The sequence below is a fragment of the Protopterus annectens genome, chromosome 7.part0 (genome assembly GCF_019279795.1).
Source record: "Protopterus annectens isolate FY-2018-M chromosome 7.part0, PAN1.0, whole genome shotgun sequence".
NCBI classification, from domain to species: domain Eukaryota; kingdom Metazoa; phylum Chordata; order Ceratodontiformes; family Protopteridae; genus Protopterus; species Protopterus annectens.
This window is the reverse complement of record NC_056739.1, coordinates 1,233,498,197-1,233,513,718: the sequence shown is the minus strand read 5'-3', so window position 1 is coordinate 1,233,513,718 and position 15,522 is coordinate 1,233,498,197.

Here is a 15,522-nt window from a genome sequence, read left to right as displayed (position 1 = left end):
CGGCCAAATTCCAAAGTCTAGGTCCGGCATCGGTTTTCGTCGCTTCTTCCCTGACGTCAGTGCGACAGGGGTATAAAAGAACCAGCCGACACCATTTTCTTCAGTTTTTCTTGCCCCAGATGTCAGGTGCCCCCAGAAGGAAGGCAATACATACATTTGTGTAATAAAGCAATGCCATATAATCAAAATACAGTAGTGCAAGCAAATACACCATAAATGAATACCTCAATCAGGTTGTATGAGGAGGTGTTAGCCAATAGGCCTGTCCCAAGAGGGGAAGGACGGAGGGAAACCTGGACTGCAGCTGTATTAGCACTCGAACATCTACATTTATGGTAGGTACAAAACTGTACTATGTTCATCATGCATACAGCTGCAGTCATAACAGATGGGTAGAATCCCAAAGCTAAGAAAGGGGTGGTAGGCATTAGGTGGAACTAGGAGGAGCCAGGATGCCCTGCAAGACTACAGTGGCAAAGCCTGCTCTAGATTTGGAGTATAATAGAAGGTGGTAGTGCTTGGAGAAGGTATGCACAGAACTCCAAGTGGCTGCTTCCAAAATATCTTTGGTAGGAACTCCTCTGAGGAAAGCTGCAGAGGTAGCAGTGGCCCTTGTGGATTGAGATCTGATGCCTGTAGGTACAGTTTTGCCATGAAAAGAATAACAAAAGCGTATGCAGTGGGCTATCCATTTTGAGATTGTCTGTTTGGAAATTGGCTTCCCCTGAGCTGCTATAGCATAGGACACAAAGAGCTGTTCTGATTTTCTGAAAGGCTTTGTTCTGTCCAAATAATAACGCAGTTGTGTGTGGATGTCCAAGGAATGTAGTAATCTCTCCCCTTTGTTTTGAGGATTAGGATAAAAGGTAGGTAAGTGTATAGCCTGATTCAAAGCTACCCTGGATACCACTTTTGGCATAAAGGATGGGTTGGTTCATAAGGAAACTCTGTCCTGATGGAAGATGATAAAAGGCTGCACAGCCATGAGGGCTTGTAGTTCCAATACCCTACGAGCTGAGGTAATAGCCAGAAGGAAAGCTGTTTTCCAGGACAAATATTGCAAATCTGTTGAGGCAGCTGCCTCAAAAGGAGGCAAGGTCAGCTTTTCTAGGATGAAATTGAGATCCCAAGCAGGTATTGGTTGTTTCCTTGGGGGTTTTATATTCTTAGCCCCTCTGAGGAACTGTCTTAAGAGGGGGTGAGAGAATAAAGGTGGATCAGTGTTGTATTCTGCAGAAAGGGCTGAGGCATGAATTTTGATGGAGGAGAATGAAAGTCCACTGCTTAGCAGCTCAGCTAGATACTGTAATATTTGAGGTAAATTCAGTTTTCCAGGATTCTGGCCCTTTTTCTCATTCCAGGCACAAAACCGTTTCCATTTTGCGGAGTAAGCTTTTCTAGTAGACGGCCTTCTGGCCTCCAAAATGACATCCTGCACCTCCTTGGAGAGTAGGGTCTGTTGTGATGTTAAGGAATTTTCCATGCGGCCAGATTGAGTGTTTTCAGCTGACCGAGTTTTGAAGCTGTGCCGAGTCAGAAGAAGAGGCATTAGAGGCAGGGTCCATGGTGGGGAATGCGTCAGGCTCCTCAGGAGTGGGTACCAGTGTAGTCTTGGCCAGTCTGGAGCAATGAGAATCATCTTTGGTCTGTCTGCTCTGGTTTTTAATAGAACTTTGGGCAGCAGAGGAAGAGGTGGGAAGGCATAAACTGTCATTGTTGTCCAATTGAAAGAGAGAGCGTCCACTTCTCCAGGCCTTTGGATGAAAAACCCTTGAGCAGAATTTTGTCAATTGGTGATTTTTGTGGGAGGCAAAGAGATCTATGTCTGGCCTTCCCCATGCTTGAATTATCTCTGTAAAAACTTGAGGATGCAACTTCCATTCGTGTGGATCTGTCATATTTCTGCTTAGGTTGTCTGCCAGTGTGTTTTCCTTGCCTGGCAAGTACTGTGCTTGAAGTTCGATTTGTAAGTCCAGAGCCATGTTCCAAAGTGACATGGCCAGCCTGCATAGGGGGTATGAATGGGTTCCTCCCTGTTTATGTACCACATTACTGTGGTGTTGTCTGTCCTTATCAATAGTTGACCTGGATGCAGAAGGTCTTTGAAAGCTATAATAGCATTTATTACTGCTAGCATTTCCTTTTGATTGATGTGAAGGTGCTTTTCTTTTTGGGACCATTTGCCCTGAATGCACCAATCTGTCATGTGCGCCCCCCAGGCGTAGTCCGAGGCGTCTGTTGTGATGACTATTTGCTTGAGGCTTGCTGAATGGGAGACCTGTGTTTGTTTGGCATGCTTGAGCCCACCACAGAAATTCCTTTTGAAGACATGGAATTAGTGGTATTATCGTTTCCAAACTGTGGCTGTGTTGAGACCATAGGTTTTTCAGGTACCATTGAAGTTTCCTCATATGCAGCTTTGCACATGGGATTAGTAGGATGCAAGATGCCATGAATCCCAGAGCCTGCAGGATTTTCCTTGCAGTCAGCCTGGTGAAATTTGCTAGTGTTCTGAAGTACTGAGTTAGTTACCCCTGCTTCTCTGGCATGAGGTAGGCCATCTGGGTGTTTGTGTTCAAGTTGGCAGCCAGGAAAATTATTTTCCGAGAGGGTATTAGCCTTTTTGTTGACTGTGTATCCCATAGAATTAAACATTATTACATAAGCCAGATGTTTCAGAAGTATGTGCTTGCTGTCTGCTTGGATCAGGCAGTCATCCAAATAGGGGTATATTTGTATCTCTTGAAGTCTGCAGTAGGCAATTACTGATGCCAGGCATTTTGTGAATACTCTGGGAGCAGTAGATAAGCCAAAGGGCAATGCAGAGAATTGATAATGGGTTGAACCTGCAAGAAATCTGAGGTATCTTCTGCAATTTTGTCTGATTGGGACATGCAGGTATGCCTCCTTGAGGTCCAATGTTACCAGCCAAGACTCCTTGCCCAGCATGGGAAGAAGCTGCTGTAAAGTGAGCATCTTGAATTTTGGTACGAGTAAAAATGTGTTTAGGATGGATAGGTCCAAAATAGGTCTCCAATCTTTTCCCTTCCTTGGTACCAGGAATAGTCTGGAATAAAAACCTTGACCTTATTCGTGAGCAGGTACCTCTTGAATAGCTTTCATGTCCATGAGATCTGAAATTTGTCTTTGTGCCTCTGCCCTTTGATTGTGTGGCAGGTTTGGCATGCCTCTCATTTTTGGAAGGGTGTGAAAATGGAATTTGTAGCCTCTGTTTATAATGTCCAGGATCCATTTGTCTTTTGTGATAATATGCCAATTTTTTGAAAATAATGCCAGCTTTCCGCCTAAGGGTACTGCCATTTGAGCCTTGCTTGGCATGCAAAGGGGAAAGTCATTGGGCTTGCTTTCTGAATGGCTGCGAACTATCCTCACCACCTCTTTGTGTAGGAGCTTGCGACTGCTGCCTCTAAACGATCCTTGGGATTGCCCTCTGCCCCTCGGGCGCCTGTATCTACCTCTTTGGGGTCTGTCCATGGCTGGAAAGGACCAATTTTTGGAAGGCCAATTTCTACTGAAATGTGGGGGTTGTACCTGTAGAAAATCTTTCACTGTTTGCAGTGATTTAGCCTTTTCCTCCATTTTCTTTAATACCTCCTCAGAATTAGCACCAAATAATACATCCTTTTGTAGAGGGGCATCTAGTAATTTAGCTTTGACATAATCTGGTAAGGTTTGTTCCTTGAGCCAGGCATGTCTACGTATGACTGATCCTGTAACAGCAGCTCTACATGAGGCCTCTAGAGCATCAAAACCACATTGCAAGGTATGTTTACCCACTTGTTCTGCACTATGCATCAAATCCTGCAACTCCTTCAAGTCTGGTTGTTGAGGTTGTGCCATTTTACTTCTCAATTGTGATAACAGAAACTGTTGGTACTTTAGCATATGGAACTGGCAGTTTAATGCCCTCATGGTTAAGGTGGCCGAGGTATATACCTTTTTTCCCCACCTTTCTAAGGATCTGGAATCTCTCTCGGAAGGTAATGGATTTTTAGCAGTGGAGGCCTTAATTCCCTTGGGGCCCTGTGAGATAGTTTCTGGGTCAGCCGCACGGCTTTTGTATAGAAATTGGTGCGAGTCAGGAACCCGGTAGTACCTGTCATGCTTGACTGGGGCTGGAGGTAAAGAATCCGGGTTAAGGCAGGCCTCTGAATACACATCTAGTATGTCCAAGACAGGAGGTATAGCCAGAGGCCTGTGCTGAGGTAGCAAGAGAAAATCCCTAAGCCTTTTCTTGGAATCTGAGTACTCTTGGCCTTCCCAGTGGAAGTGTTCCATTAAGGTATGCAAGGTTTTCCCAAATGAGTAATCCTCTGAGGGGGGATACAGAGGGAATGGACTCCTCTGCATCAGAATCTTCAAAAGGGGAGTAAGAAAGTTCCTGTTCATCAGAGTGCTCTGACATAATGGAGGCCTGATCAGAGGAGGGGGATTCTTCCTCCACTCTGGGCCTTTTGTCCGGGGGGGGTTGAGAACCCCGGATAAGAGTAATTAAATCCTCAGCCATTTTAAGCATCTGTTTTTTAGGCATGGGGCCTGGAGATGGGCCCTGTGTAGCTTGTCTCTTAGAATGCATGGCTGCTTTAGACTTAGTGAAAGCCTTGATGGAAAAAGAAGAGGAAGGTCTGAAAACACCTTGAGAGGAGGCAGACATGTCTACATTTCGAGATTCACCACCAAGAGTGGCTTCGGTATCTGTAGTCGGGGTGTGGGCCGAGGAGCCTGCGACCTCGGGCACAGAAGACACCGCCAATGAAGTGTCGTCAGTAGTCAGGGGCTGCGTAGGCGCCTTGCTGAGAACCGGACCACCTGTAGTCTGCTTTGGCGTGGTGTCGGTAGAGGTCACAGACCTCGTGTGTCGGTCCTTATCTTTGCGCTTTTTAGACAAAACTGGAGTCGGAGTATCCGACGACATAATATAGTTAAATTTTTTGCCAAAATAATGCTGGGCGAACTCCGCCCGACGCTTAATGGTGCGTTTGTTGAATGTAGCACAAAAACGACAGACCGAGACGTCGTCGTCTGGGCCTAAACAAGGAATACAGAGGGAATGAAAATCCTTATGCGGTATTTGCTTCCCACATGAAATACAATTATTAACTTTGTCTGACATCGGTCTGAGGCAAGAAAAGTTTCCCCAACGGGGTACTTAGCTTTCAAGAAGACTTTGGTTGCAAAAGTTTCATAATTTCAGGAGCTGGCCGACCGGCACTTGCGAACTGCTTCTGCTTCAGGCATCACACAGCAAGAAAGACTGAAGAAAATGGCGTCGGCTGGTTCTTTTATACCCCTGTCACACTGACGTCAGAGAAGAAGCGATGACAACCGACGCCGGACCTAGACTTTGGAATTTGGCTGACCGAGGACCCGCCTGACGGCAGGAGAACCCATCTGTTATGACTGCAGCTGTATGCACGATGAACATCTGTACTATGTTCATCGTGTTACACTGCTGCAGTCATTACACTTGGGTGGAATCCCAAAGCTAAGGTTGGGTGGCTGGTCTATAAAGAGTTAGGCTTGGCTATGAGGCCCTGCAGAACTGCAGTGGCAAATCCTGCTCTGGATTTAGAGTAAAGAGGCAAGTGGTAATGCTTGGTAAAAGTTGCAGCCTCCAAAATTTCCTTGGTTGGTACTCCTCTGAGAAAGGCTGCTGAAGTGGCTGTTGCTCTGGTAGAATGTGGCCTAATGTTATTAGGGACTGATTTTCCATGCTGTGTGTAGCAGAAACTAATACAGTGTCCTATCCATTTGGAAATAGTCTGCTTTGAGATAGCCTTGCCCTGTGATCCTGCAGCATACGCTATAAACAGTTGCTCAGTTTTCCTGAAAGCTTTTGTTTTGTCCAAGTAGAAGCGTAGCTGCCTGTGTATGTCCAATGAGTGCAGAAGTTTCTCCCCTTTATTCTGGGGGTTTGGATAAAAATTTGGCAAATGGATGGTTTGGTTAAGAGCCACACAGCCACACTAGATACCACCTTTGGCGTAAAAGTAGGATTTTGTCCTTAAATATTCCCTGTCCTGATGAAAAAATTATAAAAGGTTCCAATGCCATTAATGCCTGTAGCTCTGAGACTCTTTGTGCTGAAGTTACTGCCAGGAGCAGAGCTGTTTTCCATGATAAAAATTTTAGATCGGCTGTATTGGCTGGCTAGGTGGCAGGGTCAGTTTTTCCAAAACAAAATTGAGGTCCCAAGTTGGTGTTGGTGCTCTCCGGGGCGGTCTTATGTTTTTAACCACTCTGATGTACTGCTTTAACAAGGGATATGATAATAATGGAGGATCCGTGTTGTAATGTGCTGAAATAGAAGAGGCATGGATCTTAATTGATGAGAAGGATAGGCCTTTGTCCAGCATCTCAGTTAAGTATTGTAAAATCTGAGGAATGTTTGGGACAAGAGGATCAAGGCCTTGAGCCTGGTTCCAGGCACAGAATCCCTTCCATTTTGAATAAGATTTCCTGGTGCTAGGCCTCCTGGCCTCCAAAATGACATCCACAACAGCTTTAGAGAGAGGTGTTGCCCGTTTGACTAACGAATCTGCCATGCAGCCAGGTTTAGGGTTTTGAGCTGACCGTGCAGGATCTGTATTGTTGAGTCAGAAGGTGTGAAATTTGAGGTAAAATCCATGGTGGGCCTTGAGCTAAGTTCTTTAAGATTGGGTACCGGTCTTGGCGTGGCCAGTCTGGAGCAATCAGGATCATCTGTGTTTTTTCTTGTCTGGCTTTTAGGAGTATCTTTGAAAGGAGAGGCAATGGTGGGAAGGCATAAACTTTTAGGCTTTTTCCAGCTGAAAAAAAAGAGCATCCACTTTCCATGCTTGTGTGTGGTAAGTCCTTGTGCAGAATTTTTGTAGTTGGCAATTCAGTAGGGAGGCAAAAAGATCTATGTCTGGGCATCCCCATTTTTGCGTTACCATGCTGAAGATTTGTGGATTCAATTTCCATTCGTGAGGGTCCATGATATTTCTGCTTAGATCGTCTGCCAGAGTATTTTTCTTTCCTGGCAGGAATTGTGCTTGCAGATGAACTTGATAAGTTAGAGCTGTGTTCCACAAGGTCATGGCTTGCCAGCATAGCGGATAAGAATGAGTGCCCCCTTGCTTATGTACCACATTACTGTGGTGTTGTCGGTCTTTAATAATAACTGTCCTGGATGCACAAGGTCCTTGAAAGCTGTTAGGGCATTTTGAACAGCCAACATCTCTTTTTGATTGATGTGAACATGCATTTGGTCTGTGGTCCACTTGCCCTGAATGCATTTTCCTGTCATGTGTGCTCCCCAGGTGTAATCCGAAGCATCTGCTGTTGAGTCTGTCTGGCTGTGGGTAGAGTGAAAGGCTGACCCTTGTTGAGGTGACATGCCTGTGCCCACCATCAAAACTCCTGTTGTAGGCAGGGAATTATTGGTATTACTGCTTCTAAACTGTGAGAGTGTTGAGTCCAAACACTTTTTAGGTACCATTGTAATTTCCTCATATGCAGTCTGGCATATGGTATTAGTAGTATGCAGGATGCCATGAATCCCAGAGCCTCCAGAATTTTTCTTGCAGGGAGATGGGACTTTTTTGCCAGTAATTGAAAATACTGAGTCAGTTGTCCTTGTTTGTCTGGCGTGAGATAAGCCATCTGGGCCATTGTATTTAAGCTGGCACCCAGGAATATTATCTGTTGTGAGGGCACTAGTTTTGACTTCTTTTCATTTACTGTGTACCCTAGAGAAATTAGCAACCTTTTTACAAACGCCAGTTGCTTTAGAAGAATGTCCTTTCTCTCTGCTTGAATGAGGCAGTCGTCCAGGTATAGATATATTTGAATTCCTTTTTGTCTGCAAAATGCAATTACTGGTGCCAGGCACTTTGTAAAGACCCTGGGCACAGTAGATAAGCCAAAGGGTAGTGCAGAGAATTGGTAGTGCATTTTACCAGCTTTGAATCTGAGGTATCTTCTGCAATCTTGTCTGATAGGGACATGCAGGTATGCCTCTTTGAGGTCCAAAGTAACAAGCCAAGTCTTTTTGCCCAGCATGGGAAGAAGCTGCTGTAGTGTCAACATTTTGAATTTCAGAACATCCAGGTAAGTATTTAGAGTTGAAAGGTCTAGTATGAGTCTTCAGGCTTTGTTCTTTCTGGGGACCAGGAAGAGTCTTGAGTAAAATCCTTGTCCCTGTTCCTGCTGTGGTACTTTTTTGAATAGCTCTCATGTCCATGAGGGCTGAAATTTATTTTTGAGCCTCTGCCCATTGATTTTGTGGCAGGTTTGGCATTCCTTTTAGCCTTGGTAAAGTATGAAAGTGGAACCTGTAAACCTTGAGACACAATATTCAGAACCCATTTGTCTTGGGTGATTGATTGCCAATTTTGAGAAAAAAGTGCTAGTTTTCCCCCTAAGGGGGCTGCCAAAAGGGAAGTGCTTGGCATACGAAGGGGGAAGTCATTGGGACCGTTTCCTGTAAGGTTCAGACCTGTCCTCACCTCCTTTTGGGGTTGAGGTACCCCACTGTCATTGTCTGTTAGAGCCTTGGGGTTGAGATCTGCCTCTTGGGCGTCTGTATCTGCCTCTCTGTGGCCTGTCTGACACTGGAAAGGACCAATTCTTTGTAGGCCAATTTCTGCTAAATCGAGGTGGCTGTACCTGTAAGAAATCTTTGACAGTTTGCATAGATTTAGCTTTATCCTCCATTTTCTTTAACACCTCTTCTGCCTTAACACCAAACAAGGTATCATGCTGTAAAGGAGCATCCAATAATTTTGCCTTAACATGATCAGGTAAACTCTGTTCTTTTAACCAAGCATGTCTTTGAATCACAGAACCTGTAACTGTGGCTCTACAAGAGGCCTTTAAAGAATCAAAACCACATTGCAGAGTATGTTTTCCCACCTGTTCAACTGCATGCAATAAATCCTGCATTTCTTTATAGTCAGGAGCTTCTGAGCTTGCAAGCATTTTCTGTTTTAACTGAGCCATTAAATATTGTTGGTACTTAAGCATGTGAAACTGGCAATTTAAAACCCTTACTGCTAAAGTTGCAGAAGTGTAAACTTTCTTCCCCCATCTATCCAGTGCTCTAGAATCTCTGTCAGGGGGGACTGGATTTTTTGCAATGGAAGCCTTAACCCCTTTGGGACCCTGGGAAATGGTTTCTGGGACAGCAGAAGGGTTTTTATAAAGAAACTTGTGAGAGTCAGGAACTCTATAATACCTATCTGGCTTGGCTGGTGCAGGGGGCAAAGAATTAGGAGATAAGCTGGATTCAGAGAACACATCATCCACAATTTCTAGCACAGGCGGAATAGCCAGGGGCCTCTGCTGAGGCAATAAAATGAAGTCCCTGAGCCTTTTCTTGGATTCTGAATAATCCTGACTTTCCCAATGGAAATGCTCTCTCATGGTATGTAAAGTTTCCCCAAAAGAGTAATCCCTCTGGAGGAGAGGCTGAAGGGATAGATTCTTCAGTATCAGAGTCCTCATAGGGGGTGGAGAGTATCTCTGGTCTGAAGAGGAATCAGAGGAAATGGAAACCTGATCAGAGGAATCAGTCTGTATCTTGCCTAGGCCTTTTCTCAGGAGGGGGATGGGAACCCCTGATTAGAGTAATGAGGTCTTCAGCCATTTTAAGCATTTGTTTCTTACGCATGGAGGACTGTCCAGGAGAATGCTGTACTTGCTTCTTTGTCTTTAATGGTGTTTTTGTCTTGGCTGTTGCTTTAATGGTAAGTTGTGAAGGTCTGAAAACACCCTTAGAAGCCGATGCCTGCTCAGCGGCTCCGGACCCATCTGAGGGATTAGTACCCTAGGCAAATTAGTAATCTTTTTACAAATGCCAGATGCTGTAGTAGAATGTCTTTGTTCTCTGCTTGAATAAGGCAGTCGTCCAAGTAAGGCTATATTTGAATTCCTCTTTGTCTGCAAAATGCAATTACTGGTGCCAGGCATTTGGTGAAGACCTTGGGGGCAAGTAGATAAGCCAAAGGGCAGTGCAGAGAATTTAGATAAGCCAAAGGGCAGTGCAGAGAATTGGTAGCGCATTGAGCCAGCTATGAATCTGAGGTATCTTCTGCAAGACTGTCTGATTGGGACATGCAGGTATGCCTCTTTTAGGTTCAAAGTAACAAGCCAAGCCTTCTTGCCCAGCATGGGCAGTAGCTGCTGCAGTGTCAACATTTTGAAATTTGGAACATCCAGAAATGTGTTTAGAATAGACAGGCCCAGTATTGGTCACCAGGCTTTGTCCTTTCTGGGCACTAGGAAAAGTCTCGAGTAAAATCCTTGTCCCTGCTCTTGTTGTGGTACTTGCTGAATGGCCCTCATGTCCATGAGGGATGAAACTTGCTTTTGTGCCTCTGCCCATTGATTGTGTGGCAGGTCTGGCATACCTTTTGCTCTTGACAGGGAACCTGTAGCCCTGAGACACTATGTTCAAGAACCATTTGTCCTGAGTTATGTGCCAATTTGGTGGAAAAAGTGCTAGTTTTCCTAAGGGTGCTGCCAAAAGATAAGTGCTTGGTTCTGGCAGAGGAAAGTCATTGGGACCGTTTCCTGTATGGTTGTGATTTGTCCTCTCCACTTTTGGAGGTAGAAGCACCCCATTGTTTAGGCCTGTATGAGCCTTGGGGCTGGGATCTGCCTCTGGGGCATCTGTATCTGACTCTTTGTGGCCTGTCTGACACTGGAAAGGACCAAATCTTTGTAGGCCAGTTCCTGCTAAATCTGGGTGGCTGTACCTGTAGGAAATCCTTAAATGTCTGCATGGATTTCGCTTTATCCTCTATTTTCTTCAACACCTCTTCTGCTTTAACACCAAAGTATCATGCTGTAATGGAGCATCCAATAATTTTGCTTTAACATGATCAGGCAGATTCTGTTCTTTTAACCAAGCATGCCTCCTAATGAGAGAACCCGTAACTGCGGACCTGCATGAGGCCTCCAGTGAATCAAAACCACATTGCAAAGTATGCTTTCCCACTTGTTCAGCTGTATGCAATAAATCCTGGATTTCCTTATCAGAACATTCAGAATTTGTCAACATTTTCTGTTTAAGTAGTGATATTAAATATTGCTGATATTTAAGCATATGAAACTGACAATTTAAAGCCCTTACAGCCAAGGTAGCAGAAGTGTAAACTTTTTTCCCCCATCTGTCCAGTGCCTTAGAATCCCTATCAGAGGGGACAGGGTTTTTTGCAGTGGAAGCCTTGACCCCTTTGGGACCCCGAGATATAGTTTCTGGGTCATCAGCAGGGCTTTTATATAGAAATTGATGAGAGTCTAGAACTCTGTAGTATCTGTCTGGCTTGGCAGGTGCAGGGGGTAAACAGTCAGGACTCAGGCCGGACTCTGAAAATACATCATCTACAATGTCTAGAACAGGTGGAATAGCAAGAGGTCTGTGCTGAGGTAGTAAAAGAAAATCTGAGCTTTTTCTTAGATTCTGAATAATATTGGCTCTCCCAGTGAAAATGCTCCCTCATGGTATGCAGGGTTTCCCCAAAAGAATAATCCTCAGGAGGAGAGGCTGAATGAATAGATTCTTCAGCATCAGAATCCTCATAGGGAGGAAGAGAGTATCCCTGTTCAGAAGAGGAGTCAGAGGAAATTGAAACCTGATCAGAGTCATATTCTGTCTCTTGCCTAGGCCTCTTATCAGGAGGGGGATGGTAACCCCTAATCAAAGTAATTAGGTCTTCGGCCATTTTAAGCATCTGTTTCTTAGGCATGGAAGTCTGTCCTGGAGAATGCTGTACATGTTTCTTTGTCTTTAGAGCCGTTTTAGTCTTTGAAGCTGAGGTAGGCTTGACATATAATTGTGTAGGTCTGAAAACACCCTCAGAAGCTGATGCCTGCTCAGCGGCTCCGGACCCATCTGAGGGAATAGTTTCTGAGGGTCCAATACCTTGAGTATCCAGAGGCCTAGATGGCTCCACATGGGAGTTGGTAGTGGCCTGTGGCTCTGAGGTAGCGGGCGTCAGGGGCTGCAAAAGCACCACACTGAGAACCAGCGACCCGTCTACTGGCCTAGTGGGGGCCAGGTCATTGGTTTTGGACCTCGGATGCCTGTCCTTTTCCCTTTTCCTTGCGCTTTTTGTAAACTCTGGTCATCGGCTGTTCCGACTGCATTATATAATTAAACCTTCGGCCAAAGTAATGAAAGGCAAAATCATACCAACGCTTAATAGTGCGTTGGTTAAATCTAGCACAAAAAAAAAAAAAAAAACCGCTCCAAGACAGTGATGAACCAGAATCAAACAAATAAGCTCTAAAACACAAATTTAATCCAACGAGCAAAATCCAATAAACGAACAGAGAAACCAAATCTAGTAACGTTTAAAATTGTTGAACACAGGATATGCCCTACCATTTCTATAGTCATTTAAATCCCTATCTTTTTCATTTTCCTAAAAATAACTCACAATCAGTTTCAACAAACAAATCATCATATTTCCTTCCATCAAAATTCTCTTTGTTGAAATCAAAAAAGTACAGTTTTGTACCTACCATAAATGTAGATGTTCGAGTGTTCACACTGCTGCAGTCATCACACTTGGGTTATCTGCCGTCAGGCGGTCCCGCAGTCGGCCCGAGTTCCAAAGTCTTGGTCCAGCATCGGTTGCTGTCGCTTCTTCCCAGACGTCAGTGTGACAGGGGTATAAAAGAGGCAGCCGACCCCATTTTCTTCAGTTTTACGTGTCCCAGATGTCAGGTGCCCCCAAATAGGAAGGCAATACATAATCCTAAGTAAATTACATAAGTAGAAAACAACAGCTACAGCTGTAAGCAAATACACCATATAGAAATACATCTTAGAGATTGTAAAAACAGGGAGCTATAGATAAAACCCAGGTAAGAAGAGGGGAAGTTGGGAGAGTAACCTGGACTGCAGCAGTGTGAACACTCAAACATCTACATTTATGGTAGGTACAAAACTGTACTATGTTCATCATGTTACACTGCTGCAGTCATTACACTTGGGTTGAATCCCAAAGCTAAGGCTGGGCAGTTGGTACTAAGGGTTTGGAGAAGCTAGTAGGCCCTGCAAAACTGCAGTGGCAAAGCCAGCTCTGGTTTTTGAGTATAGAGGTAAGTGGTAGTGCTTGGTGAAGGTGTGCACTGAACTCCAAGTTGCAGCTTCCAAAATATCCTTGGTTGGTACCCCTCTGAGGAAGGCTGTTGATGTTGCTGTAGCCCTGGTGGAATGAGGCCTAATGTTACGAGGTACAGGTTTCCCATGGTGTGTGCAGCAGAAATGGATACAATGTCCTATTCATTTTGAAATGGTCTGTTTTGATATAGACTTTCCTTGAAATCCTGCAGCATAGGATACAAAGAGCTGATCAGATTTTCTGAAAACCTTTGTTTTATCCAAGTAGAAACGTAATTACCTGTGAATGTCCAAAGAGTGTAGGAGCCTTTCCCCTTTATTCTGGGGGTTTGGATAAAAGGTGGGTAAATGAATGTATTGGTTTAGAGCCACACTGGATACTACCTTTGGCATAAAGAAAGGGTTAGTTCGTAGAGACTCTGTCTTGATAAAAAATGATGAAAGGCTCCACTGCCATTAGGGCCTGTAGCTCTGAGACTCCTCGTGCTGAAGTTATTGCTAGCAGCAGGGCAGTTTTCATTGATAAAAATTGTAAATCATCTGAAAAAGCTGGCTCGAAGGGCGGTAGTGTAAGTTTTTCCAAAACAAAATTGAGGTCCCAAGTTGGTGCTCTTTGGGGCAGTCTTATGTTTAGCCCCTCTGAGGTACTGTCTTAATAATGGATGTGAAAAAATAGGAGGATCTGTGTTGTAATGAGCTTAAATAGCTGAAGCATGGATCTTTATAGATGAAAAGGAAAGGCCTTTGTGCAACATCTCAGTTAAATATTGCAGAATCTGAGGAATATTTGGGGCAAGAGGATTTTGGCCTTTAGCCTGTCCAGGCGTAGAATCCATTCCATTTGTCTGAGTAGGTTTTCCTGGTGCTGAGTCTCCTGGCCACCAGAATGACTTCCATAACAGCTGTAGAGAGAAGTGCTGACTGGTTGTTTAGATAATCTGCCATGCAGCCAGATTTAAATTCTTGAGCTGGCTGTGCAGAATCTGATTGTTTTGCTGAGTCAGCAGGTGAGGAATTTGAGGTAAAATCCATGGTGGGCCTTGAGCCATGTTCCTTAATATTGGATACCAGTGTTGGCGTGGCCAGTCTGGAGCAATGAGTATCACTTGTGGCCTCTCTAATCTGGCTTTTAGCAGCAGCACCTTTGCCAGAACAGGCAGTGGAGGAAAGGCATACACTGTTAGTGTTTTCCAACTGAATGAGAGGGCGTCCACTTTCCAAGCTAGTGTGTGGTATGTCCTTGTGCAAAACTTTCTCAGTTGATAGTTTTGGGGGGAGGCAAACAGATCTATGTCTGGGTCCGCCATTTTTGAGTTATCATTGTGAATATTTGTGGGTCTAGTTTCCACTCGTGGGGATCCATGATATTTCTGCTTAGTTTGTCTGCCAATGTATTTTTCTTTCCTGGCAAGAATTGTGCTTGTAGTTGAACTGGTAGGTCAGTGCTGTGTTCCACAAGGTCACCGCTTGCCTGCATAGGGAGTAGGAATGTTTGCCCCCTTATTTATGTACCACATCACTGTGGTGTTGTCCGTTTTTATTAGAAGTTGCCCTGGATGTAGGAGGTCCTTGAAAGCTGTTAGGGCATTTTGTACAGCTAGCATCTCTTTTTGATTGATGTGGAGATGCATTTGATCTGCAGATCATTTGCCCTGAATACACTGTCCTGCCATGTGTGCTCCCCAGGTGTAATCCGATGCATCTGTTGTCATTGTTTGCCTGGCTGTGGGCAAGGTGAAAGGCCGACCCTTGTTGAGGTGACATGCCTGAGCCCACCATAGAAACTCCTGTTGAAGGCAGGGAATCAGTGGTATTATTGTTTCCAAGCTGTGGCTGTGTTGAGTCCATACGCTTTTCAGGTACCATTGTAATTTCCTCATATGCAGTTTGGAATATGGTAGTAGTAGTATGCAAGATGCCATGAATCCCAAGGCCTGCAGAGTTTTTCTTACAGGGAGTTGGGTCTTTGTTGCCATCATTTTGAAGTATTGAGTCAGTTGTCCTTGCTTGTCTGGCATGAGATAAGCCATCTGGGCCGTTGTATTTAAACTGGCACCCAGGAATATTATTGTCTTGTGAGGGCACTAGTTTTGACTTCTTTTCGTTTACTGTGTACCCTAGGCAACTTAGTAGTTTTTTTTTTTTTTTTTTTTTTTTTTTTACAAACGCCAGATGTTTTAAAAGAATGTCCTTGCTGTCTGCTTGAATAAGGCAGTCGTCCAGGTATGGATATATTTGGATTCCTCTTCGTCTGCAGTATGCAATTACTGGTGCCAGGCATCTTGTGAAAACCCTGGGCACAGTAGATAAGGCAAAGGGCATTGCAGAGAATTGGTAAGGAGTTGTACCTGCTATAAATCAGAGGTATCTTCTGCAATTTTGTCTGATAGGGACATGCAGGTATG